The 26,674-nt window shown below is 44.3% G+C and overlaps 1 long non-coding RNA gene across 1 annotated transcript in view; it reads right to left on the bottom strand.

The window, feature by feature from the left end:
- Positions 1-2,083: 2,083 nt before the first annotated feature.
- Positions 2,084-26,674, bottom strand: part of LOC144167031 (uncharacterized) — a 127,322-nt gene continuing 102,731 nt past the window's right edge. The window contains exon 5 of the long non-coding RNA XR_013321825.1: positions 2,084-2,312. This is a non-coding gene — a long non-coding RNA (uncharacterized LOC144167031). The remainder of the gene's footprint in view (positions 2,313-26,674) is intronic.

Raw genomic sequence — 26,674 nt, 5'->3', positions numbered from 1 at the left:
TGTTTACCCTTGCGTGCTTTTAATCTTGAATGTGCGGAATTTTAGTCTTTGTTCGTGCAAGATATAGTACACATTATCTTTTTGTATTTTCCGTTTCTCTAGATATGTATTTACGGCTAATTTCTTGTATAATGTTTTCGTGGACTGTGGTTCTTTGTAGTGCCTTTTTGAAAATCTTGTTAATGTCGCACATTTCATATGTACCCCCTTTACTCAATGCCCTGTCAGGGGTCTGTAAGGTACTTTAAATAAATAAATAAATAAATAAAATGGCTGAAGGGGACGTAAAAAATATACATAAAAACACAAAAATCAGGGTATCCATAACAATAATGAAATAAAACTTACGTATCGTATTCATAAATCGCGGTCACAAACGGAAGACAAAAATAAAACAATGCTTAACACAATGGTGAAAACACGAATAAAAATTGTGAAAAAGCACCAGGCGTGCACTGCGCCTGGCATCTGCGTAAATATACATAAGTGGAAAAGTTCATGCCTTTAATTGCAATATTTTTTCAAACGTATATTATCGGTAAAAATAAACAAACCAAAACGTGAATTCAACGAAGTAACTGAGTATTTGGCTGCTCAAGTGACTGTTAGATAAGTCGCAATAAATAAAAGGGGCTTACGATTCCTACGCTTTAGTATCCGATTTTCTGAAGGTCTGCACATCTTTTCACTCTTTATAATAATCTGCGCTGAGTGGAACATGAACAGGCTACATTTTAATCATATCGTCGTACATGAACTGAGAAATCAGAGTCAAAATTGTGCTGAGCGGCGGAAAATGTCGTCGGTTAAATAAATCGTCCTGCTATGCCCTTTTTGGCAAAACCATATTAAAGTTGGTTCTGACTTTTACACGTCAGTTCCTTTCGCGCAGCATTCGAGACAATTTCGAGATCACGCAGGCGTTCTGCAGATAGTTTGTGTTTGTGTTACCACGTTATCTTCTGCCATGTCCCGTCACTTCAAGTACCGCCTCAACGAGTTCTTCATATTTATTTTTTAATAACATGGACAAAAAGCACAAATGCAAACAGAAAAGGGGTTAGCTGCAGCCTAATTCCGAAACAGAAGCAGTATGCAGCCTTATGTTCCCTGAGCTCGCTTTGTTCAAGCTTTTCCCATCATTCGTTTTGTCTTGATGCTGAGGAAAACACACGTGCCAATAAATTCCGCACCTCGAAACGAACGCAATGCAACCAAATGCAAACTGGTAGCTACTGCTTGCTACTAGGGCGTCACATACACGAGAAAAAAAGGCAAAATTATTTTAAACAACTGCAGCCTTCACTGAAATAAGACAAAATAAATACGTGGGCCCAACAACACTAATTGTCATCACGCCCTCTACATTCCGTAGATAATCTTACTGGCGAAATGACGCTTTCTTTGGAAAAAAGGAACGTCAGCCCAAGCGAAATTATAAGATAAACGAATGAAAAACCCAGGGAAAATAGCTTCAGGCCAGTGCAGCCTTCGTAATAGGTCAATAAGCTAAAACAGAGACAAAGTGAGTTTACAAAGCACGCCTGTATCCGGCTGAATGCACGGGGTAAGCCTTCCGTAAAAATGGAGCTTGGTGAGACAAGGACGGGCCAGCCTTAGCGGCAGTGAGCCTCCGGTTGGCAGCTAAGAGTAAGGAAATATCCACGAATGGTCTTCAAATTAGCCCAACTTTTGGCAACCAGTTGTGGACATGCTCTCTACGGCATACCAAACAATGAGGCACACTGCAGTTTCCTAAAAAAACTTTTTAGTCACATTGAGCGCACTACAACAGTGACGCGCCGCCGGGCAGAGGTTGTCAGTCTTCCTGTACCAAGGGCAAGACGGCTCCGCGCGCTTAGGCCACTCCTTTATGTGATATGCGCGGAACCCTAATTATTCCGCATGCCGGGCGCCTACTTCGGGTAAACGCGGTCTTCCCGTCCCTGGGACCGGTTGACTGGTCCACCGGTCAGCAGCGAGGAGTGTGTGGGGAGAGCTTCCGAACAAAATGCAGGGCCGCCGACGCGATACCAAAAAACCTAATGAAAAAGGAAGCTTCTCAGGATTTTTTCAGTTACTATGTGTAGTGGTTTATTTTTTATATACACACGGGATGTCAAATCACCATTGCATGGTCCACGTCCGATCACCATTCCAGCACCAGCCTTCAGACAAATGGACATAGTAAAAGTTCTGGTCGCACAATTCATCAAATTTTTCTGTGCAGCACGTTGTAAAATTTCTATGTTCACGTCTGCTCCATAGTTCACATTGTTTTCTTTCTTCTGTTCTTGATTGAGCCTGTACGTCTGAACAAAAGAAGTGTTAAAAAGTAATTTTAAGAATTTATTCTCATAAATTCGAGTTTGCAGCGTTTTCTGTTGAAATAAATTCTTGTACGTTCACAATTACTCAAGTACCTCGCCCACCTTCCGGTCACGTTCTCTCAAGACGCGCAATATATTTAATGCATAATAACATGGATGCCAGAGCTTTTCTGCCGATGATATCTACATGAATCCCAGATGGTCGACTGCAGCACCTATGGCCCTTACAAGGACGAGCTTTCAGAGTTCGAGCAACTGACCACCGTCAGTGAACAGAACCTACGCAGGAAAAAAATTGTTCAGCCTAGATTGTTACGTTCAGAGAACCTTTGCTCCATCTCATATAAAATGCAAGTATATTTCCTCTTTTTCTCAAAAGATGAGCAGTATGCAAATAACATGTATCGCTGACTCTGGAGGAGCTGACAGTGCAAAGGTGGGCAGCTTGCTGATTGGTAGCTGTGTAATGGTGAACTTTTATATAGTACTTGAACAATCTGTAGGGAAACAACTCATTATCTTCTTAGAACCACCTAATGGCTATCATGTTCTACTTTGGTACAGTTGTCTACTCTAGAATACCCCTTGTTACCTTGACAGTCATACAGTGTTTTACAGTAAGCAGTCAGTTATAAATTGGATACACTTCACTCCGCATAATGAATGATCATTTTTTGACGCATCAAGAACACAAAGCCGGAACTATGAGCACGTGTATGCCTGTATCCTGCAAAAAACAATTACACCATTCTGCATATAGCCTGAACTACTTTATAAAGAATCGGTTGTTTTTACTGCGCAATGTAGGCTTGAATTTCTGAGAGAAGCAAAGTTGCCCACCGAGGCGTTGTCCGCTTCTTCGATTACATATTTGGTTGGTATTGACTAACCGATATAGAAATTACGCCACGAGTATCATCCGCATGACGAAAAATTAATATTTGTATAGTTACCTAAGTGGAAAATGTCATAAAACAACTTACAAACTGAGAGAAGTTATTTATTTATTTATTTATTTATTTAATAATATGTTTATTCATTTATTTTTGCGTACTGTCAATCCCCACCGATATTTTTACAGCTGCAGGCACCGTTAAAGAACATACGATAAAAACTATTTTTGTAAAATATTAAAGGAGGAAAATAACGAGCCCTGTCACAGAGTGTGCAGCCACAAAGTGATGCTACACTAAAAGGGAGAAAACATAAACGGCTGAGAAAAGTATCTTTAGAAAGATACCCGAATCACACCCATCCACGCACATAAAGGAGGTCTGCGATGAAGGACCCCGCTAGCACCTCCCGCTATGCCTTCGTAGGGAGCGACAACATCGGGAGCAGTAGCTATAGGTACAAACACATAAGTAGAACGAGTAGTAGCAGCAGGCACAAAGTGAGCACACGAGGGAGAAGGTACACGGAGGCGTTAGAAGTGGACACAGACACACGCGACTGAAACAGTGTTCGCGGATTTACAGGCAAGTCAAAGCATGGATCGTCCCATGCTGTCCTTGTAAATAATGCACATATATGTTCTGTTAGACCTGCATATGGGTTTATAAGTATCCTGTCCTCTCTATCCTCCCTTTCCTGTATACTGTGCTCCCCATTATCCACACCCCCCACACCAGCACGCGTTCCGGTGTTCACCCTTAGGTGAGACAAACTACGCGTGCTGGTGGTCTTTCCTTTTCTTGTTAACAATAAATTCATTCATTCATTCATTCACGTCCGACGTCTGTCAGTCATGCCATCCACCCATGTCGGTGACGGGAGCTGAAGAGACCCGCGGACAGCACTTGTGCTTCTTTTGTCACCTCGGGCCTACGCCGCGAGGTGTCACCGCTGACCCATAGAAGTTGCCCTGGGGTCACTTGACGATATGCTGGCCTGAAGCGCTTGTCGCGGTGCCCACGCCCCACGTCAGGCCTTGGGTGTTTGGCGCGAATCGATGCCTCTGATCGGGCTTACGCCTCAAAGCACCTTTTGCCACATACGGGATGGCCTGGGCTTCCCAGAACACCTCGAAAGCAGCCACTAGCACGGGGCCGCGACTCGGCAAGGGTGAAGTTCTGGCGGTAACAATTCCGGGACCCGGCACACCACGCACTACGCCCGCCTCGTCGTGGTGGTGGTGGTGGTCATGAACCAGAGCGGTCCGAGCTCACGCCCTTTTCTTCCTTTTCATCCTCTATAGAGGCACATACCTTGTCCTTCGCATGTTAAACCCCACACCACAATGCTGGACACAGTACATCCCCACAATCAGTGCTTAGACTCACCTGTAGAACCGCGAACAATATTTTAGTCACCTGTATCATGTCCGCTTTCTTTCTTCTTAACTAAAATATAACTTTCTAAAAACAAAACTTTCTGCTTAACTTTCTAAAACAATTACCTGGATTGCAAAGTCACTACACTAATGTTAATACACGAAATCCAACTTTATGGGCTGTACCTTCGACGAACTAAAACTACAGTCATTAACATATAACATTCCAACATTGCTGAGTCACCACAAAAACATAGGCGGAATGACTTGTAAGGAGCTGCGAAATCATTTCGTGCTGTTAGAGGAATGATTACTTGTTGCAATTAACATCTTTCATTGTTTTTCAAGAGTATGAACAAAAGTTGATTATAATGTGAATAAAATACTATCCCTATTATACGCGTGCAAAGCCTATTATTATCATGCGCACAGTCCCGTTATGATAGAAATACTTTTTGGGTTTTTATTTTTCTTTTCATCCTGTATTCTCACATTATTTGTTGTTTATATATTCCTTATTTTTCTCTTTCTTGTCGCCGTATGTGCATATCTGATGTGTGTGATTTCATGGGATATGTATAAGTATATATGAATATATTATAAAAATGTCTACAAATTATGTACTTATGTGTGAAAATGTAGTTTTATATGCAATACCGCACAAAAAGATGAATAAATTGCACTATTTGTTATTTTCATTTTTCGCAAACATATAACACGTGGCGATTTTTGCCTTTATATCATGGAATGTATTTTGTCTTGTTTTCGTGTCACATGCAAACCGATTGCATACCGTTGTCTGGTGTACCAGTTCCTCGGGCTTTGTCAAGCTGCAAAAGTGGCTTTTACCCAAGGAACCATCCACTTGTGGAAAAGAGACTGATTTGATTTGATTGATTTGATTGGATATCTCTTCCGCGTTTCTTACGCGATACTGTCGCTCCGTGCGAATGCCTAACGTGAGATGCTCGCGGGAGCCTTCTTAACAAAAAGTTGGGGGCCTGCCAGGATCCGCATTTTACCACCTGTACAGAAGAGCCTAGCACTGTTTCTCTTCGCATTTCGCCATGCACCAAAATGAACATAGCAGGGCTGGATAAAAATAATCAAAGCCGGAGAGGGGCTGCCCTTGGCTGGCATAGAGCTTCAGAAATATTTCGACATCTAGCGCGAGCAGCTAAAAGCGGATTTAGCTCTGAACAGAGGCCAGGTGACTTGGTGTCGATGTTGATCTATTAAAATAGAGTGGTGGCCCCAAAGAAGAGATCGTGAGGCAATGTAAACAAAAGCAATATGACGGGAAAAGGGGGCCCTAAGGGGTATGAGAAGAGAAAGGAGGCGCAGGAACGAGAGATAGCCGCACTCAAGCAACAAATCACCGTTCTTGAATCTCGCTTACGTCACGCCCCTCTTGATGGCGTATCTGAAAATATGACAGGCTCCAAACTTGGGCACATGTTTGATACACTAGTGAACCCCAAGTGAACCTCAAGGTAGCACAACACTGCTGCTAGAGCATATGTGGTCTACAGGAGATCCAAGAACAGGGCAGAGGCGTCAGTACAGAAACTTGGATTATCCTTTCAAGAGGCGAGTCTGCTACTTCTCACTAGGTCTTCTAAAACTGACAATTCCAATTCTGTTGTACAGCACCTTAGACTCGTAATGCGAGTCCGCAGGGTTCTCATGCGGAATGTTATTATATTTATTGACAAAATACTGCAGGCACCGTGAAGGGCCCAAGCAGGAGTCATATCCGACCAACAAAACATTAGGGACATATCCTCGAATAGGGACATATCCGAGCAACGAAGTGGTTATCAATTCGTGAGGAACTCAAACCACCACTGTGCACTTACCCTGGTCGGAAAAGCGGTCGCGGAAAAGAGAGAACCGAAAGAAGACTGGGAATGTATTGCCCCCAAAAACATATATCCGTGGTTCACATTACAGCGTGGCCAACGACGAGGGTGCCGTCGTCTTAGCCATCGCAAATGAGGGTGCTTCAAATGCTTCAGGCTAAAGCTTGAACGGCAAGCTGTATTTAACACTCAATCAAAACTACGGCGTTTATTGCTCAATGCGAATGTAATACTTTCGGGAAAGGCGCAATACTTTAATTTGCTCAAGAAGGGAAACAAAACACTCTCCTAGATGGCAAAGTGAGCGATTCCCAATGTCTTCCAACTGTAAGGCTGCATGCGGCCCACACACTAAAAATTTTTACGCCCAAAAGGGTGCTTCAGCTTGTCGCCGCAGGAGCACCCTAAAAACTTAAAATTTTGCACCCTTTAGGGTGCTTGGATTCTGTCGCCGCAGGAGCACCCTTTGTGAAGCACCCCAGAAGACAGGTGCCTTATAACACCCTTGGGGTGCTATGTAGCACCCTAATCTGTAGGAGCATCTTCTGCAAAAGCACCCACCTAAAGGGGTACAAAAAGGGTGCGTCATCCTCGGTTCACAAATGGTGCAGCAGGTGTGAGACCACATATTGCACAATATGACACACGATTATGGTATGAAACATTCGTGCTTTCCAAGCTCGGTTCTGTGAGACATTCTATTGAAGCTCAACGTCAGCTGATAATTTCCTTGAACTTGTGTCACCGATTGTTAAAACATATATTTAAAGAGTCAGGAGCCACATCTCAGTACAGAGTTATAACTTTAGAGGTAGTTGATTATCCTAAACTTCGTAAAAAACCAATTATATGTTCACTTTGCCGAACTGCAGTACACATCCTTCGAGCTTCACTGCACAGCATAACCATGCTATGCAGTGAAAGCAATTAGGTGTGCAACACTTCAACCACACAAAACTTCCTTGAATCTTAAAACCCTTGGCTTCTCAGTATTGCGTCAAACATCCAATCACGGTAGCTACTTGCAATGTTTAGTGCCTTATTCTTGAGCTGAGAAGGAAGGTTCAATATGAAGGAAGACCAAATGCAAAATGTATTGTTTCCTCCGTACTGCGGCTCATAATATAGTTCCCTCCTTACTGCGGCTTATAATCTACTTATAAAAGTTGGGTACCCAAGCCATTTATTTTAGTTTGCATTATTCTTTTTGCTTTACGAAAAAATATTCACATGGTACAGCACGTGCAAGGTTTGGTGGCATATGGAGTTTTATAACCATACATTTAGACTAAATGACCTCACATAGCAATAACAAGAACTGCAAACATCACAGAACAATTCATACAAGTTCCCTGGTGAAGCCCATGCTTGAAATGTAATGTCATGGTTCATAAAACATTATTTTATCATGAGGCTAGCTTGTACATGGTGCCTTGCATTATGTCCCTGCCGGCAGATGTGGGGTCATTTGTCAATGTTGCAAATGAAAAGCCAACAGCCGGGGCCCATTAGTTTTGGCTAGTATTACGAGGTGCCTCACGACAAGCATTCTACGTCGATAGACTTTTGTAGAGTTGACTAGAACTGAAATCAGCAAAAGATTCTCTACAAAACATTCAGTCTATCCGCAGCTTTAGGGTTTGCTAATTTCCATATTTGGGTTTCTTCTGCCTTTCTTAACATTTTTCTTTTGATAAGAAGGTGCATAACCTAAAGCAAAAAGCTTTTCTGTAAACCTTTGGTAGCTATACAACTGTTACTAAATATTTTACTCTAAATATAGCGGCTTAAACTGAGAATATTTGCATTTAAAAACATTAAAATAAGTTTAAATTGATCATAAATTTTCAGCTGTTTTTACACAAAACTGTGCATGGGATATGAAGTGCACCACAGGGAGGGCTCTGGATTAGCTTTAGCAAATTTGGGACAATTAAGGTGCACTGAAATCTCTACACATGCGCTTTTTCACTTTCTGTATCAACCAGGAAAAAGGCTGCCAATTTAGACAGTGATTCTTTATAGTAGATGACGTGCATTTTAAAATAATCTCAAACATTATAGCCACAAAATTAATTTTTACAAGTTGTAGACATTGCGCGTTACACCAGACATTGGGCTCATTGTCAAGATCTTTGACATCTACAATTACCTCTACAAAGAAAGCTTATGCTGGTAGAATGTTTCATACCATAATTACTGTGTGTTCACAGCTCACGTGTGAAGTATGGATACTGCTGCTTCAGCAAGAACCGAGGATGAGCACCCTTCCTGGTTCTGAAAAAAAATAACAGAGGAAATTCCTCAAGCAGGATTCTGAAACAGGGTTCAAAGAAACAAGAATGAACAAGAAATTCTTTCAAAACATGTAAAGCAATGCAAACCAATATTTATTTCAACTTCATTTCTACAAAAGACCACCTCATGAAGACTGGTGATGGGGTATTGGATCAAAAATAGAGCAGAGAGCACTTATATGCATGCTACAGGGAGCCTTCGGAGCCAAAAATTGTTTGAGCACCTGAACTAATCACTGTTTAACAAACTCATAAAAAATGTTTGAATGCATAAAAAACTAGTGGCAAGCACAGGAAACAGTTAAAACAGGATGACGGCACAAGTTTGTCCCGTCGTTCTCTTAAAAAAAGTATAAAGTAGGTGACAAAATTAAAACGACCGCAAATTGGTTGCCTTTTAATTTTAAATGATAATATAAAAAATAATGGCATGAATGAATGTGAGCAGCACGCAAAGTACCATGTTGCTAGCCCTACATTCCACTTTGAAGCAAAATGTCCGCTTTCAACACTACATAGGCTAAACATGCAATGAGGCATTCCTTTAGGCACACAAAATATACCATAAGTGTTAAAAAAGCTACGAATTAGTTGAAAAAACCTGACCACAACAAATTGGAATTGGTGACTAGATACAGTTTCAGAAATACACAGTGACATCATATAAAAATATGTGGTTCCCATACAAAGATTGATCATAACAAAAATTCAGGACTACATTTATGAGACTGGCATCAATGTGCAAAGGAGCTTAATGAAGGAAGACGGTCTTCACTAAAAACATGTTAATATTGAGAGCTCATGTGCTTCCCTGCAAGTTGGGTGTGTAAACCCACTGACACCTTAACCCGCCTGAATCATCACTTTATAGACATTGAGGAATTTTACGAATTGGTTTATTGTAGCGACTTGTCTAGTTTATTTCCCTATTTTTCTTGGCATTTCGTGTCTAATTCTAAATTTGGTGACTAGATAGCTTTTACTATGGTCATGCACTGGTGACAACGAATATTTGATTTTACTTTCAAAAATTTCAGTTTTGTTTTATTGCTCACCAGCCAACGATCTGAAATATCAGAGGTGCTTAAAACGTATGTTGGCATTTCCTTCCTGCACTGTAGTACAACTAATCATGACTTTTACCATAATTTGTTCACAAATCGTAATATTTGGAAAGTATTCAGCCGAATGAAAATGTCATTTCAGAAGCATGCACAATCAACAAGGCCTCAATGACTCTCACGACGCGGTTCACTTGTTTCTGTCACAAATAACCCGAGTGCAGACACATTCCACCGAAGACGAAGGTAACATGCCCTCTTGGGTGATGAATATTTAAAAAGCCTTACGAGTAAATTAGCTGCTGAGCACATGAAATTGTGGTATTAAAACAAAAGATCCCTCTGCGGAATCTTTAACTTGGAGGAGCGCTTGACCACAAACTTTGAGAAGCTGGAAAATGTTCCATGAGCCGCTCCAGCCAGCAGAAACGATGCAGGACACAAGTTGGTAGGCGGATTGTTGGCATCCTGCGATTGTGAAGATATTTCTGTTTAGTAGATGCTCTTCTTTTTGTACCACTGTTTATTTCACCTTTAACAAACAGCTGAACTCCTTAACGTTTGCATAATAAAATGCTGCAATGTGGAACAGTTAGCAGGGTTACCTCAATTTTGCTTTTCTACGAATTAACACAATGCAGGGGTGAGACAACCCAAAGAGATTTGGGAGCAGTTTTCGGAGCAACAAAATTTCGATTTTGGAGCAGAAGACGCTTGATTTGGAGCAGGTAGGGACATTTAATACATCGTCTTGTGAGCTTAAAAAATCACAATTTCAGCAATTTGAAGGGTCAAGTACACATTCCAATCAGTTTTGAATACACAGAACACTGAAACAGCCTTACGCGAAAGAATTTTTAAAGAGTATCACAAAGTTCTAACTGCACTACCTTTTTCCTAACTGGTGAGATTGTGTTGTGGCTGTACGCAACACTCACAACAAAACTGCCGTTAACATTATCAAATTTAAGGGCTCTGCAATTGTGGCGTGTTTTTTTACCGTTTCAATGCTAAAATGATTACTTTTGTATTCCCAGGCTGCATTGTACGAACGAGTGTAGTCACGGCAACAGTTGAACAACTTCGAGCTAACGGTCGCATAGCCCAATTCCAGCCTACCCGTTGCAGTCCGTGGGGCGCACGTCCACCCGGTGATCATTTGAGTAGCGTTACTGTTTAGCCACCCAGTTTTGGGCATTAAATTTCACTTCGCATACATCAAGTGTTATTAGTCGCGTGCTATGGCAACCATGCAGTCCTGCAGCTATTGGGCGCTGCCTGGACAGGTCGCGGCGCCGCAGCGCAGCCCGCAACTTTCGTGCCGACCATTCCCTCCCGGGCCGAGGCTCGCGATCGCGCTTCGAAGCATAGCAACACCTCAGCATTTTATAACACCACAACGAGCCAAAAAGTTCAATTCACGAACCAGATTATAGACGCACGCACCGCGTTTCGCACTCAAGGACAAATCACGCCGAAGTCGTAAACCCCACATTTCAAAACTTTTTTTACGAGCCGCGCAACTTCTCGTAATCTCGCACCAATCTCAAACCATATCCCCGCGTTAATGTCACTGTTCAGAGCCACAATTGATAGCATGAATAGACTGGAACCCAGCTGATAACGTAAAATAAACCAGGGAAAATATCGGCGATGCGCAGTGAGCGCGTGAAGTAGGCAGTAGCAGGCAGATCAGGCGGCGGCCATGTTTGTAGCCACAGCGATGCCTAATCGGGAAGGCCGTTTCAGCAAACCCGGACAGAAAGCCAATCGTGTTTTAGAAGCTATCGTTTGCTTCATTTCTTCAGTCTTTCTATTTTTGCCATTTCTGTGTTTGCAAATGACCGCCAATAAAAGCGGTCACTGGGATGCAGGAGGCTTTCGTCCCCACCGGAACTGATATCAGCATCAAAATCCGTGCCTTTCAGGCTCTTTTGGAGCAGTTTGGCGCAATTTTCGCAATTTTCATGCTTTTGGAGCAGCTTGGCGCAGGAAAATGGAATTGTATCAAAAAGGCGCAATATGCGCAGCTGTCTCACCCCTGACAATGTAAGTAATCTGCACACAACTGCAATCAAAGTACAATTTTTACCTACTTCACTGCTAACATCAGCGTTTGACTGCTCAAGCACAAATACAGGTTAGACATGTGAGCAATCTGCTAAACTTATCCCCACAAACTGAACAATCAGGCATCAGAAATCGGCAAGGAAGGAGGTGTCACCTTTAAATGGCCCTTTTTTCGTTCAAAACATAAACAACACCTGGAAGCGTGAACCATGAGAGGGGGTCTTTCACGCTGACAATGTCAGAACATAGCTTGCTAGTGGGCACGTGAATGATGTGCACAATGTGGTTTTTGAAAATGCGTGCAAAAGCTTGATTGATGTGGAGGACGAGAATTGCAGCCCGTTTTGACACAGGCCTTGTAGACGCTTCTGCCTGCTAATGTCAATGCGGATTCCTGCTAGTCGCCCTCTTCGCTTCTTTCTGAATATAATGCTTTAGGCAGCCACAAGGACTACATCAAAACGTGCAGCAATTACCTACGTCCCACACATCGGTGAAACTCTCGCACACATTTTCAAGAAACGCAGTGCATACATCGTGCATGTGCCCACTAGCAAGCTATGTTCTGACATTGTCAGCATGAAAGACCCCCTCTCAAGCTCCAAGCTTCCGGGTATTGTTTATTAGATTCCATGCGCTGAATGCAAATCAGTGTACATTGGCGAAACGGGCAATCTGCACAGAAGATTAATGCAGCACTGGAACGAAGTGAACAAGGGCCATGCAAAAACAAGTCCACTGGCAGAGCACCGTGAGAGGACGGGACACGTGGTCGACTGGAACAAGACAAAATTACTGACAACTGAGTGCAATATATCTTCTCGATTACTGTTCGAGTCCCTCATCGTTCAGACGACGCCCAACATTATCAACATAATGGATGGCAATCTGCACCATATTTATGCAAACTCATTGCGCCGCGTAATGCCCACTATATAGCTTCGTTTTCCACAACACATGCTCACCATGAACAAGCAACAAACCGTTAAATGGCTTTCTTGACTTGGTCAGTGACCTACGTTTCATCACTGCAATAATGCTTTTACCTGCCTACACGGCATTCCGTCAAACACTGGACTACACCACATGAGCCAGTGCCGTTCTTAACCTGCACAAGAGTATATAACCTTTCACTACTGCTATGAGATAGACCCATAAACGCACTTCAATATGGCCTTTATATTTAGCTCTTGGAAACATTAAGTATAATTTTACCTTTAAGTTGCACCTGCTACAGCAGCTGGTAATATACCAAAGACATGAAAAAAAACGATGGTTTAACACGCCAAAGCTACACTTGGGATATGGGGAGCACTGTAGGGGAAGGCTTCGCATTAATTTTGACCACCTGGGTATTTTTGTGCGCATCGAGATCTCAAAACACGGGCGTCTTTACGTGTTGCCTCCATCTGAAAAGCGGCCACACCAAGCGGTATCTAACCGACATTCGCCTCCACAGCACACCACCCTAGCCACTGCAGTGGGGTAAACATATGAAATAAAGCGAGTTTTGGAGTGCAAATGAAAATATTAATCACACGTCTTATTTTCCCCATCGATGTACCTTTTGAAATCCACCATGCAATCCCCCCTCCCCTACCGGCCTACCAAAACACCTTTGTCTCAAGAGGTAATCAGGCTGCTGTTAATGAAGTATTTACAATTCGAGACTTGCCACCGTTAAACTCATGCACTTTGTTTTAGAGATAAGCGACATTAGCCATTTGCAGCACCAGGAGTTAATTGTGTTAAGATCAGATTGAAAGCATTGATGGTAGTAGTTGAAAGAAATTGTGTGATAAATTACAACATCATCTGCAAATAGACCTACATGGGAGGATATGCAACATGGAAGATAGACCAAGCAACCTGCCTGGGGGGACAACAAAGTGGCACGAGCAAAAGAAGTATATAGTTATTAGAAGTAAACTGCATTTGAGGAGAATGAACATCTTTGGCTCAAGTGAGGACATTAGGGTGAAGTTTCAGAAGTAGTCTGTGGTGTGCAATGCGATTGAATGCTTTAGAAAAATCGAGAAAAACTACCGCAGTTTGTAAGCCTGCGTCAATGGATCAATGTAGATCGTGAACAAATCATGAAAGTTGTGTTTCTCAAGTAACCCTTGTGAAAACCGTGGTGATACTCGAATGTGATATTGTGATTTTATAAATAATTAGCGACCTGAGAGTGGATGAAATGTTTCCCGACCTTGCATATGGTGCTTGTTAGGGAAATTTAATGGTGAAGTACCGTCTCCTGATTTAAAGATTGGTGCTACCTCGACTATCTTCCAACCATTGAGAATAGTGCCTGTCATGAGAGACTGCGAAAAAAGCGCTGTCAGAATTCTACAGGCTGCGGGATGTACTTTTCGGTATAGTATGATTAATACCAGTGTAATCTGAAGTACATAAAATTGTTAGCTTATTTAAAATGAAAAGTAGTTCCACACCAGTTTGTATTGCAAGTTTAAAACCATATCGAAAGATCCTAAATGTTTGCTTGGCTTGATTACATACGAATACTTGCTTCAAAGTCAGTTCAATTTCTCTTCTTGCCCTTTAGTCGGCACCAGATTCTCTTCAATATCTCTGCTAACCAATGACACGCTCCATACGCACAGCACTGCTTCATGAAAATGTTTCAAATAATCAGAGGCCACAGCACTGCTAACAGGTATACATCATGGCAGGTTCCACAACATGCAATAACTAACCTGAAAGTACATAATCGGTGGGTGCACCGATATGGCAGCAGTGCCTGGACCGATGTGTCGATCAAATGCGCTGACTTCTGAACGGGTGGTCCAAGCGGCCAGATGATGGATGAATGATCATTCCTGGCGGCAAAGCGTACGGAGCACCAATGAAAGGCCAGGCAGTACTTGGGTACAGCAGGTGCAGTGTCGGTTGGCCAAGGGAGGCCCTGGCAAAGCCTTTGAAACTGGACTGGAAGGCAGCTGACCCAGGACAGCCAGCAGCAGCACCTGCAGGTGCATAATCTGTGAGTGTGCTGACACTTGTTGAAATACAAGAAGAGCACACACAAAGCACAAATGCTTACATCAAGTAGATTTTTAATCGTTTAAAGACAGTAACCTCCAAGGCACTAATAAGAACATTCCCGGAACACCCCAAGTGAAATTTAGGTGACAGTAAGAATGTATTTATTAGACCCGCAGGTACTGTGAGTGGGGTATGCATGATATATGCAAAGCTAGCTACTGAGCTAATTTGCATGGAACGCATGCTAGCAGCTCATCTGTATCCCTTGCTTTCAATCGGAACTGGTGTGTGATAGTTGAGGCTCCTCCATTTCAATGTCTGACTTGTATCTGCACGTTCAATTCTCCAATATAAATCGAGTTGAGTGACTGCCTACAGCTTTTTTGTTAGTCTCTGTATGGCCTGCGGTTTTGCGAAAATGAGAACTTGCGAATTGGCTCAATTTTCGGCACTAATTTAAACAATACATATGCCTCTGATATCAAGCCCCAGACTTCCCGAGAGCTACTCTGACGGAATCGGCAGGCGCCTCGTAGGCGTTGTGAAATCTCCCCCAGTACCCCGAGACTATGCTAACTCCCTGCGAGGCCACATGCGCGCATTTCACCTTCAATTTGCACGTATGTGAATTCTATACCTCTATGAACTCTCAGACGGGCGTCGTCATATTCGTGCCGGACTCGTGAAGCTCGGCAACGTAAATTACTGTACTCGCTCGCTGGCGCGCGGCCTGAACTCTCTCACCGTTTCCTGCTCTAGCATACTATTTTCTCCCCCTTGCACTTTGTAAATTCTCATCTGTTTTACTACACCTCGTGCGCCCTCATCTCTTGCCTGCTTTTCTTCCAGCACAACTCCGTCAGCACCCGGTCGACGCGTACGCTGTCGGGGCACGTTGGCGAGCGAGTACGGCAATTTCACGACGCTGTTGTCGAGCTTCACGAGAACAGCACACATATCGCGGCCCGATGACCACGAGGCCGCCGGTCTCGCGAGCGCAATAGCTGCGAAGCGCACTGCACGGAATTCGTGTAAAGAGGTGGGGGGGGAGGAGAGATTTCACAACACCTACGAGACGCCAGCCATGGAATCAAGTGTACGCTTTTTCACATGCACTTCCAGGGAACCTCCTGTTCATGTTATTTCTTGGTATACCGTGGGTATTCACGAGGGAGGACTAATCACAGCGTTGTGCCATTCACGCGAAATTGCGACTGCGATCTGCAACCGCAAAGGCACTGTTTGAGAGACACATAAACAAACGCCCTGGTGTTAAAGAGCCTTGCGTGATGTGAAATTATTAGCAGCCGTGTACCACAGCGCGAGCATCGTAGCCAAGGTCTAGCTTCGGCGTAAATTGATGCTGACTTCTGCGGAAACGGTGGACTGGGCTCCAAACAAGTATACTAACTCACGTAGGCTCTCAGAGCAAACGAGATGGGGGTCTAGCGAATTACTGACCCATAAACACCAGAACTCGTTCCAACCAAATACAGAATAATAAAAAATGCGTACTTACCCGAGTAAAAACGATGTTTCCAACGTACAATTCTCCTTCACTGTCGTCTTCATCTCGCGGACACACGAACACGCTTTGTTCTGATGCAATGACATCCACTTTTGACGCGCAGTATTTTATCCGGCGATGATCGTTCTTCCGGGGTCCCCATGTTCAACACACGCGTAGGTTGGAAGGGTAGACATCACCCATAAATCTTCTATAACTATGATTTAAGCTTGAAATAGATAAAACAGATTAAATTACGCCACCAACCACTCGGCACAACACGCCATGAAAAAACACACAAAAAGTGAGAGATAGTTGCCAGACTTCAAATGCAGCACCTCTATGTTTGACGAAAATTGTGTTAGTACTGTAATGTTGGTAATTATCTTTCTGCTTTCAAAGTCTGAAATGTGTTTATAACTTAAATTTAAGGTTTTTAAACACAAAAAGTGAATGCACATAAAGTAATTGACATATATACTGATATTGTAAAGAGGTTTTGACGTTTGTTTTGGTTTTCTTTTCACGGCGGGCTTCTCAAGAGAGAACGTGCGAGAAAACGAGCTACTTTGGGTTTAGGAAGAGGGCGGTAAATGTCGGCGTGATAGAAAGCAAAGAACAGGCGCTTACCCTGGTCGTAAAAAATGAGCTAATGAAACCCTCACCTAAAAAAAAAAAGAACACGTTCGACGGGGAATCGAACCATTGACCTACAAAACAGTAAACGGACGCGTTAACAATCAGCTATCTCGGCTTTTTTTGTATTATCAGCTATCTCGGCGGGCGGTGTTCGGGGGCGCCTAAAACAACTCTATAATTACGTAAGTTGTCAACGAATATTGTCGCTTGTGTATAGTTTATGCTGCATTTGTGAAATTCTGGCTGTCCTAACGCTTGTTTCTCACGCACCAGTCTTGCAGACGAGGCCGCATTGCTAGCGCTGCAAGCGATTGAGCCAAAGCTCCATTATGTGACTCAAAAAAAGCTATCGCAGTCAACCCGACCTTTTCTGCGCAAGCCACGGTAGCCACGAAATAAATGGAATGTGCCGTTAGAATTATGGCGTTGATAACGCTTGTTTGACCGGCACCGTCTTGCAGACAAGCAACGTCGCTCTAATACTACAAGCGATGTCACTCCTGGCATGTCAGGCGCATTAAACCCATCGTGTAAAACGACTGCTAACAGTGCGAAAACCTCTGAGTTTGTAACAAGTGGGGATTATTAGAAAGCGACCGAAGCATGCCGTGGCGGCGACGTAATAGGTACAGCAAGCAGGTAGGCAGAACAGCAGCGTAGGGTTACCACCTTTCCCCGAAAAAAAAACGGGCCTTCCGGGGGGGGGGGGGGAAGGGGGGATATGTGCTGAAAAAAGACGCCATCTTTGTTGCCTTGCAGTGCCATTTATTGTAGTGTTTTCTTAGAGAGAAATCAACATAACGTTTGTACTGAAAGTGATTGAGAGCTTGGTTAATCGCTCTGCATGTGCTTCAGTGAAAAGTAACCGCAATTGCTGACCGCGGCGGTAGAATTTCGTTATTTTGTTCTTCCCTTAGGTCCCCCTCCATCTGAGGCAGCGCGCTCGGCCGCGTATTTTCTCTGCTCGCGTGTCTTTGCGCAGCTTGTCGACACGTATTTATCGTCTTAGTTGTTGAATTGACGCTTATAAAACGCCAAAACGGACATAATCACGGCACAAAAGCCAAAAAACCGGCTGATGACGGCCGGTTTTAGATATGGACCGGCAACCGGCCCGCTGTTTAAAAAAACGGTCGGCCCGGTCCAAAACCGGGAAGGTGACAACCCTGCGGCAGCGACGAGCGAAAATGATTTTACACTACCACCCCCGTCGGCCTGCGCAAAAAAGGAAGATAGAACCCCTGCATACACGCCCTCCAAGAAAGCTGTACAGCCGATTCAGTTTGTTGTGGACGAAGAGCAACCGACACTGCAGCCACAAACGATTATGCTTGCCGTGGTATGAGCCAAAGCATATATTTACATCGTTATGTTATCGTCCGTCTGACTGTTACTTACTGAAGGGAAAATTCAGAACACAGACGTTGACGTCTAGCGTCTATGCCAGACATAGACGCTGGTGTTTAGGCCCTAAAAACCACCTTCAGGGCGTCTGTCAGTTCTGTCTGATGGCGCGCTCGCGCCGCTGATTACGAACAAGGCGTCTGTTGGCGTTCACTGATCGTGTTGGCGAGCCGGTAAACGCCATCACGGTTAAACTCCCTGTTGGAAGACTACGCTGTTGGGACGATAGAGTGCCGACAGAGCTTCTTATTGGCCCCACAAACACCATCAAGGTTAAACTCCCTGTTGGAAGACTAGGCTATTGGAACGATAGAGTGCCGACAGAACTTCGTATTAGCCCCACAGGCGTGCTGTGAGCCCAACAAGAAAGTCTTGTTGGACTTTTTGCCCGGGGCATAATAATACGGGAACAAATTCTTAGGTAAATTCGATTTCGTTGAGAACACGGATGCCTCGCGTAAAAGTTTTATTTATAGGACTACAAGAGGCATTTTGTAGCCTTCCCTTCCCGTGCACCCAGACATCGAAACGAACCTTGTGATACACTCGAAGAAGTAGAGTAGTGCAGAGTGGAGTTTAAGCATTCAGCACGTTTTGTTCAATTTACGAACAGCAATTTTAGAGCATTTCCCCTGGTCTATGTGGAGAGTTCATATTTAAACCTCTCAACGGGAGGTGAAATAGTGCAATGTGCGGTTTAAACATTCAGCCTGTTTTTGTGCAATTTTGCAGGCTTGCATTAACACACCGTTCTTTTAGGCACCCTAACTACAGGGTGCCGTGGTAACACCCCAATCGAGAAGAAATACTTTTTAGAACCCCTTTAACGGTCATAGCACCCTTTGAAACTGTTGATTACACCCCTGAATTTTGGCATCCTCGAGGTGGGGTGCCCGACCAATATTTGGGCGCTTGAAAGGTGCAAAAGGGTGCAAAATGTTCAGTACACCCCTCTAGCACCTTAAAGGGTGTAAAAATGTTAAGATTTACACCCCTTAATTTGTGGCACCCTTATGATTGGGTGCCGGAGCAATGTTTTGGTCCCTAAAAGGTGCAAAAAGGGTGCAAAATGTTGAGTGCATCCTTTTAGCACGTTAAAGGGTGTTAAAAAGTTTAGTGTGCAGGGTGAAAGACGCTTCATATTCCGCCTCGAACAACCGTTTCTCTCCCGGAAGTCTCTCGCGCGTGCCCTAGAAATCTTTTAGGATGCAGCAATTCGGCGCCCGTTCGTGGGCTGAGGGGCGTCGCCATCGAAAGCAGGAGAGGAGATTGTCGAGAAATTGGTAGGAGGGGGCGGTTCGCCAAGGCGGCGCCGCGAGACGCTTCTCCAAAAGTGTGCGGGGGGACGAAGCAGTATGCTGTGCCTGGAAGAGACGGTCGACTGGGCAACGCTTCCCGCGTGACGGTGATGTGTGCTCTGTTACTATGACGCAGTTACTATGACGCAGTTCGCGGTCCCTCCCTAAGACGCAGTTCGCGCCGCCGACGCAGAGGCTTACCATAGCTGCCGTCCAGAGAACCCACTACTGAGTGCTGCCTCAGCGCACTGCAGCCATCAGGAGTGAGTGCTGAACCGTGAGTGACGCAACTGGGGGTGCTTTGTCAGCCGCTGCAGCTAAACGAGCTGCCAGAGTGGAGGCTCAGCACCGGCGACGCCAGAACCCCGAGTGAGCTCTGAACAATGAGCGGGGAAACCGATGCATCTGCTTCGTCAGCCGCTGAAGATGCCCGTTTTCTGTACGTATAGCAATATGTCTGTCTGAAATTCTTCGCATCAGCATATTTTCCGCAGTCAAAATAGCTAAAAAGCTGCGCCCAAGTATGACAGTAGGGAGTATCGTAACAGCCAGCCAATTTTTTGTAACCCTTTTTGATACAAAGTGTAAAGATCGGTATTGGGGTTGTGTATTCCACGTTGGTTCTGTTCTTTCGGAGAACATAGATTAAATCCACCGTAGGCTTTTCGTGTATTTGGACATTGCATAGTCTAACTGTACAAAAAGGTGTTACAACTGGGCAGCTGTTTCGGTGAATATTTTAGAACTTACCTGAGTGGCTGTGCTGTGTATTTTGTATACGCCTCGAGCGCGGCCTGTAGCCCCTAGCGGCCCGTTTCGAAAGCAGCCGTGGGAGTCCGCACCCCGCTCCCCAGTGCCGCCGCTGCTTTTGCGGCACGTTCACGGCTGAGATTTACCATTTGCGGCCGTTTGAAATCCATTTTTATGTGGAGCAGTCACTCTGTTCGCAAATGGGGTGTGTTTACGAGAGTGTAAATGTTTCTGACGCGATCTTAGTGTGGTATATTCGGTCTGTATAAGCGCCAGGTGTGTGCCACAGGCCAGCGTCGCGGAACCGGCGTATGATGGAGCCGATTGTAGTTACACTGACCTGAATTTACTAGCCGTGTCACCGTAACCATCGGTTCCTCAGATTATCATGCTACGGCTATACACTACGATTTAAATTGGTTTTGTGCGCCTACATAATCAGCGGAGCACTCATACCTGACAGCACGCCACTTACGTTTGCTAATATTATACCTCAGATATTGATCACCACCATTTACAAGCCCGTCTGTGTTAATTTAGGGAATATTCAACAAAAGTGCGATGGACAATGCATAATTATACTCTGGGATCAGCACACGACAGAGTCGTCTTGTTGTGAGGTGAGCGCCCGCAAACATTCATCTGCTACATATATCCTCTGCGAGGAGAGCAGAGACGGGCTTAGAATATATTCCGCGTCCGTGACTAAATGCTTCTTAGAAATATCGTCATATAGCACAGGGAGCCTGCAGAATAAAGCAGAAACTGAAATGAGAGGGTCTTGTCACATACCACACTCTTCCAACGACACCATTCATCGCTTAGTTGTTGAACTGCCTATCCTGTATACTTCCAAAAATGCGTCCGCCGTACGATCAGCTCTTCGTTGAAGACGAAAAACAAAAGGAAAGTGAACGTGAAATTTGTGTGTGGAATTACTAAACCGTTCATTGTTTGATTCCGCTCTGCATTGGTACACGGCGTCCCCCTGCTCTACTCCGCCCCCCCCCCCCGATGCCTCGCGAAAAAGCAGTGCATTTTTAGTATAGTTGGTCTAGTGAACCCTACCTGGCTAAAGTTTCGACGAACGTCTTTAGCATGTCACAAGCTGCACTGTTTTTTTTTCATTTGTGTTAGAGCTATTATGTTTCTTAATTGCGCACTTTCACAGCATTTTTCCCGTGGTTTCATTAACTTGCCTTGGTTCTTGCTATATGGCGTGTGTGGGCACATATTAACGACGCACCGGCTTGGAATTTACTTAACATTTTCGCATGGTTTATATTCTTATAACAGGCATTAGTTACGGGATTGGGTAATCACATCCCCGAAACACATTTTTCTGCGATGTATATATTCGAAATGAAGCCGCGTTCATTGTCCACGCTGCAAAATGAAGCCAACCTCTCATTGTGCCAGTATCAGGTCTAAACGAGGCGGCAGTAGAGTTTCATTTGTGCCTGATGTTTTGGAGGTGACATGGGTGATATGCTGCTGCCGTCGCCGACGACCGGAAGAGCGGCGACGAAGCGCGCAGAACCGCGTCCCCGGGTAGCTCTTGCAGGCGATCGCGTACTCTACGAAGACGCAGCTGCTTTTTAAGTGACCTAACGTACTCTTTACGTATAGACGTCACCATAACAAGTTTTTTTTTAGGGCGCGGAAAGGTGAAAAAAAAACGAAACAGAACCAAGACACTTCACGAGCCCCTACCAGCCACGCAGCGCAAATCCCGTCAACGCCGCGGAAAAGCGGCAGCAGGAGGCGCAGCGTTCGCGAAGCTCGAGGCGTATAGTTTTCTTGTTGGGCTCAGTTTTAAAATCGACAACAATACACTCTCAAGGCCTCTGATAGACACACACTAGCTTGCCGACTACGATATTTAGAATAGTTCTCCAAAGAAGTTTCTTCAGTCACAGTTAGTGTGAGGAGGAGTTTCTGCAGCAAATCAAGAGCGGCCAATCCACCGAATGCTTCCAGCTTAACCTACGGAAGAAGCTAGACCTGATGAGGAAGAGCTGCAAAGGTGGTATTCGATCTCGGCGGCAGCATGAGGGCCACGATCGCGGAGTAGGCCCGAGGCCCGTCTCCAACGCTGCTTTCCGAACTACTCCCCCGGCTGTCAATAGGACGATGGTCATCAGTCCAGGTGTAAACCCGGCTACCGTCTCCGATGCTGCCGAAAGAGCGGTGTGTCGGTGGCGCAGAGCGCGGGCAGCGAGTCCTCGTCTCAAAGTACCCCTGAGCTCCCTCCTCCCACATGTAGCAATCGGCCACCGTCAAGCTCCTGGCCAGCAAGGGAACCAATCTTCAAAGAACTACGGTAACCTGCTCCGTCACCACTTCCTCGTCGTCTACAGAGAAATGTCTCTCCTATTCGTCATTTCCCGACCACCTCGCCCCTGCAATCGTCGCAACACTATGACTCGTGCTTTTCAATTTTGTTCAATATCGTCCGTTCCTAAGTATGTTTACACATCTAGACCCCTTGTGTACTTAAAAGGGCATTCCCGCTTTGTGCGTCTTCCCGGTTAATATTGCTACGGACGTAACAAATGGATGAAGGCATTATTTACAAGTCGTGCGGAGCCACAGGCAAGACGTGGTACCACAGATGCCGGTCAGCAGCGAGCCGGGGAAAAACTCTTCTTCGCCCTCCTCTTCTACGTGGCAGCATACCTCCTCGATCCCGTTCCACTGGGACATACCCTACACAGGCGATTGACTGCCGACTAACCTAACAGACAACCTAGTGATTGTCCTGTACCTAACAGTGTAAAAATATGTTTGTTCCGTTGTGTTTTCGACAAAGTAGTGCGGCTTCGTGACTCTGCGCGGTCCAGCCCAACAGTCTTTACAGTAACAATGGCAGCCGTGCTATATATACCGCACAGCAATTGCAGAAAGAACAGTTATTTGCCTACTGTTGTTTGTTCGATAGTGGTGGTGTCTAATGAATTCAAATCTCTGGTGTCGCAGCTAAAGAATGAAGCATAGAACGTGTTATTATTAGATGATTATTATAGATTCTTCAAGTGTAGGCGGATGTTTATATCGCGTGGGACGGGTTTTGTTGTTTGCAATGTAAATATCGATGTTTATCTTTGGCGCAGTCATCATCACCAGCCTATCTACGCCCACTGCAGGGCAAAGGCCTCTCCCATTATTCTCCAATTACCTCGGTGCTGTGCCAACTGTGACCAATTTATCCCCGCAAACTCCTTTATCTCATCTGCCCATCTAACTTTCTGCCGCCCACTGCAGCGCTTGCCTTCTATAGGTATCCATTCTGTTACCCTTAATGACCAGCGGTTATCTTGCCTTCGCATTACATGCCCTGCCCACGTCCATGTCTTCTTCTTAATTTCTACTAATATGTCTTTAACACCAGTTTGCTCACTCACCCACTCCGCTCTCTTCTTGTCCCTTAATGTTACACCTATCATTTTCCGCTCCATTGCCCGCTGAGTCGTTCTCAATTTAAGTTGAACTCTCTTAGTGAGCCTCCAAGTTTCTGCCCCGTAGGTGAGTACCGGTAAGATGCAGCTGTCATACACTTTCTTCCTCAGCGACAATGGTAGGCTGCTATTCATTATCTGAGAATGCCTGCCATATGCACCCAACCCCATTCTGATCCTTCTAATTATCTCTGCCTAATGGTTGGGATCTGGGGTCACAACTTGGCCTAAGTAGATATATTCGCTTACCACTACCACTGCCTCGCCACCTATCTCAAACCGCTTTGGCGCAGTGTGATAGAGTAAATACAATTCCGGAAAGCGGTTCACTTTGGTACACTTTACAGTTAATTAAGCTGGCACGCCGCAACATTTCAGCTCCAGCATCATTACGCCTGTACCGGTTAAAGATTACGCCGCACCCTCTCCAATAAAGCGACATTCGCCTTTGAAGTCAGGAACAGGCTGCACCTCCGGGCTCCAGAACAGGGAGTACAAAAGTAGCATTACCGAAACGCTTTGTTTTGTGCGTTGCTTCTTTCAAAGTGCGCTTTGTTTGGGCTTTAGATGTAATATTTTTCACGTGTGCAGTCCAGCTAAGGTTATCGAAATGATTGAAATATTGAGGTCAGGCTCTTAGCCTCTTGTTGGCCGCAAAATTTTGTGTTGTAAAGAAAAACCCAAAGCAGGATTCAGCATTTCTCGCCGACGACGCCGAACGCATGCGTTAGGCTAGGCAGGACCAAGCATTTGCCCCCATACAACCCCAGCGCAATCTTTGAATCAGGCATACAGCATAGAGGTCCGTATTCGTTAAAGAACACACAAAACAAGCATCGAAACCACACGAAAGCTGATAAGCCGTCTCTGGACAAACGCGCCCCCTATTTGTTCCGTTTAAAGAATATGTTTGCTGCTGCTAGCGAAAAAGGGTTTGACGTCATTCGAGGGGGCGCGCATGTGTCAGGTTCTGCCACCAGAGAAGCCGAGCGCAATTGACAAACCCGCCAGGATGAGGAGGAACATTTCATACCTTCCCACATCAGCATGTGGAGTGGTTTACAATGCTTCGCTGCGCATGCACGTTCGCACTGGGCGTTAGGGGCAATGTTTTATATTCTTGAAGTTATTTAGAAACGAAGACGTTACTTTAATAAGAAAAAATCCAAAGTTTTGGTTTTCTGTGCCATGGTAGTAAAAACAGTGTTTTAAATGTTGATTTGTATTTGCCAGTCGCGGCACCATTGCGCAAATTTATTGATAGTATTGTTGAGGTTCAGATGATTATTTTTTTGTTTTTAATGTTCTGGATGAAAAATGCAAACTCCGGATCTTTGCTTTTAAATTTCGTGTGATACCATTAATAAATATCAGAATTTATAATGGCGCTCGTACGCTGAGGCACGCCTTAGGTAACGTTTACAATGTCAGAAGCATAGCGGCGATACTGAACATTATTGGTACCAGTCAGATAGGTAATGAGGGATCCAGCGAATCCCAGGATCATCACCGAATACACTGATTGGTTCAGAGATTAGGTTTACACTTGACACGTGATCGAGCACCTTAGTAGAGAACAGAAGTATAAGATCAATTGGTTAGTCTTAGTTTACGGCTCTCGCAAGATCCTGTATAGATTCAGTTAGCTCAGTTGTATTCCACATTCACCTTCTAAAGGCATGCTGGTTCGGATTCAGCAGGCTATTTGTTTCAATGGCTTCAATGAGAAATGTTGATATGATGTCCTCAAGAATTTTCGAACATGCTGAAATGAGGAAGCTAAGCCTGTAGTTTCACCTGTCTATGCGGAAACTGCAAAATTCAACAGCCTTAAGTATGTGTCACCTTTTTGTTGTAATAACGTCGCAATGGTGGTTATTCTTTGGTCGCCGTCACTTTTTATTCTTTTATGCCTTCATGTGCCTTTTCGTACTGTTTGTAGCTCCAGAAAGAACATCCCAGATCAAGCTCGCCTATTAACTACTACTTCCTTAATAATTGTTGCAATCGTACAAGCGTGTCTCCATTCGCCGTTTACTTCAGTTACGATGTCCACGCGCTTTTTCTTCTGCCTGTCCGTAGTTGGCGCGCATATAATACAAATCGGAAATCAGGCCTCTTTCTTTAGTCAGCACCAAATCGTGACTAACCGGGACAAGGCGAAGAGAAAACAACACGAGCGCTGCGTGATTTGCGCCCGGCACTTCCCGCCGTACTTAGCCATTGTTTATTTATTTATTTATTTATTTATTTATTTATTTATTTATTTATTTATTTATTTACATACCTACTGCGCCCGTTGAGCATTATAGTAGGGAGGACATATAATCGATATGATATACAAGTTTGCACACTTTTTAAAAAGTGGAAATAAAAACTCAATCGTAAGAAAACATACAAGGTTTAAATTAGTAAGCCACGCATTTCGGATTGTGAGTACAATACTAAACACACATGTGGTACATTCTGAGGGAGCACATCAGACAGCACTAAAGAACAAAGTTTTGCCCAGGTAACAAGATAAATTCATTAACAAGGCACACTAGCTAACATTGTAAACTATTAACAGCAAAGAAATTTCCAAATGGCGAGTAGATTTTTATGTACAAGCATATTCTTGGAAAACAGTGGGGAACGTTACATCAGCAGCAACTTCAGTTATATCAGTAGTAAGCAGGTTTCATTTGCGTAATGTGCAGAGAAAAAAAGGAGTGTTTTAT

This window comes from Haemaphysalis longicornis, unplaced genomic scaffold, assembly GCF_048455015.1.
Source record: "Haemaphysalis longicornis isolate Haplotype H1 unplaced genomic scaffold, Haemaphysalis longicornis Haplotype H1 scaffold_2, whole genome shotgun sequence".
Taxonomy (NCBI): Eukaryota; Metazoa; Arthropoda; class Arachnida; order Ixodida; family Ixodidae; genus Haemaphysalis; species Haemaphysalis longicornis.
The sequence above is the reverse complement of the archived record's forward strand: the minus strand, read 5'-3'. Positions and strand labels throughout refer to the sequence as shown.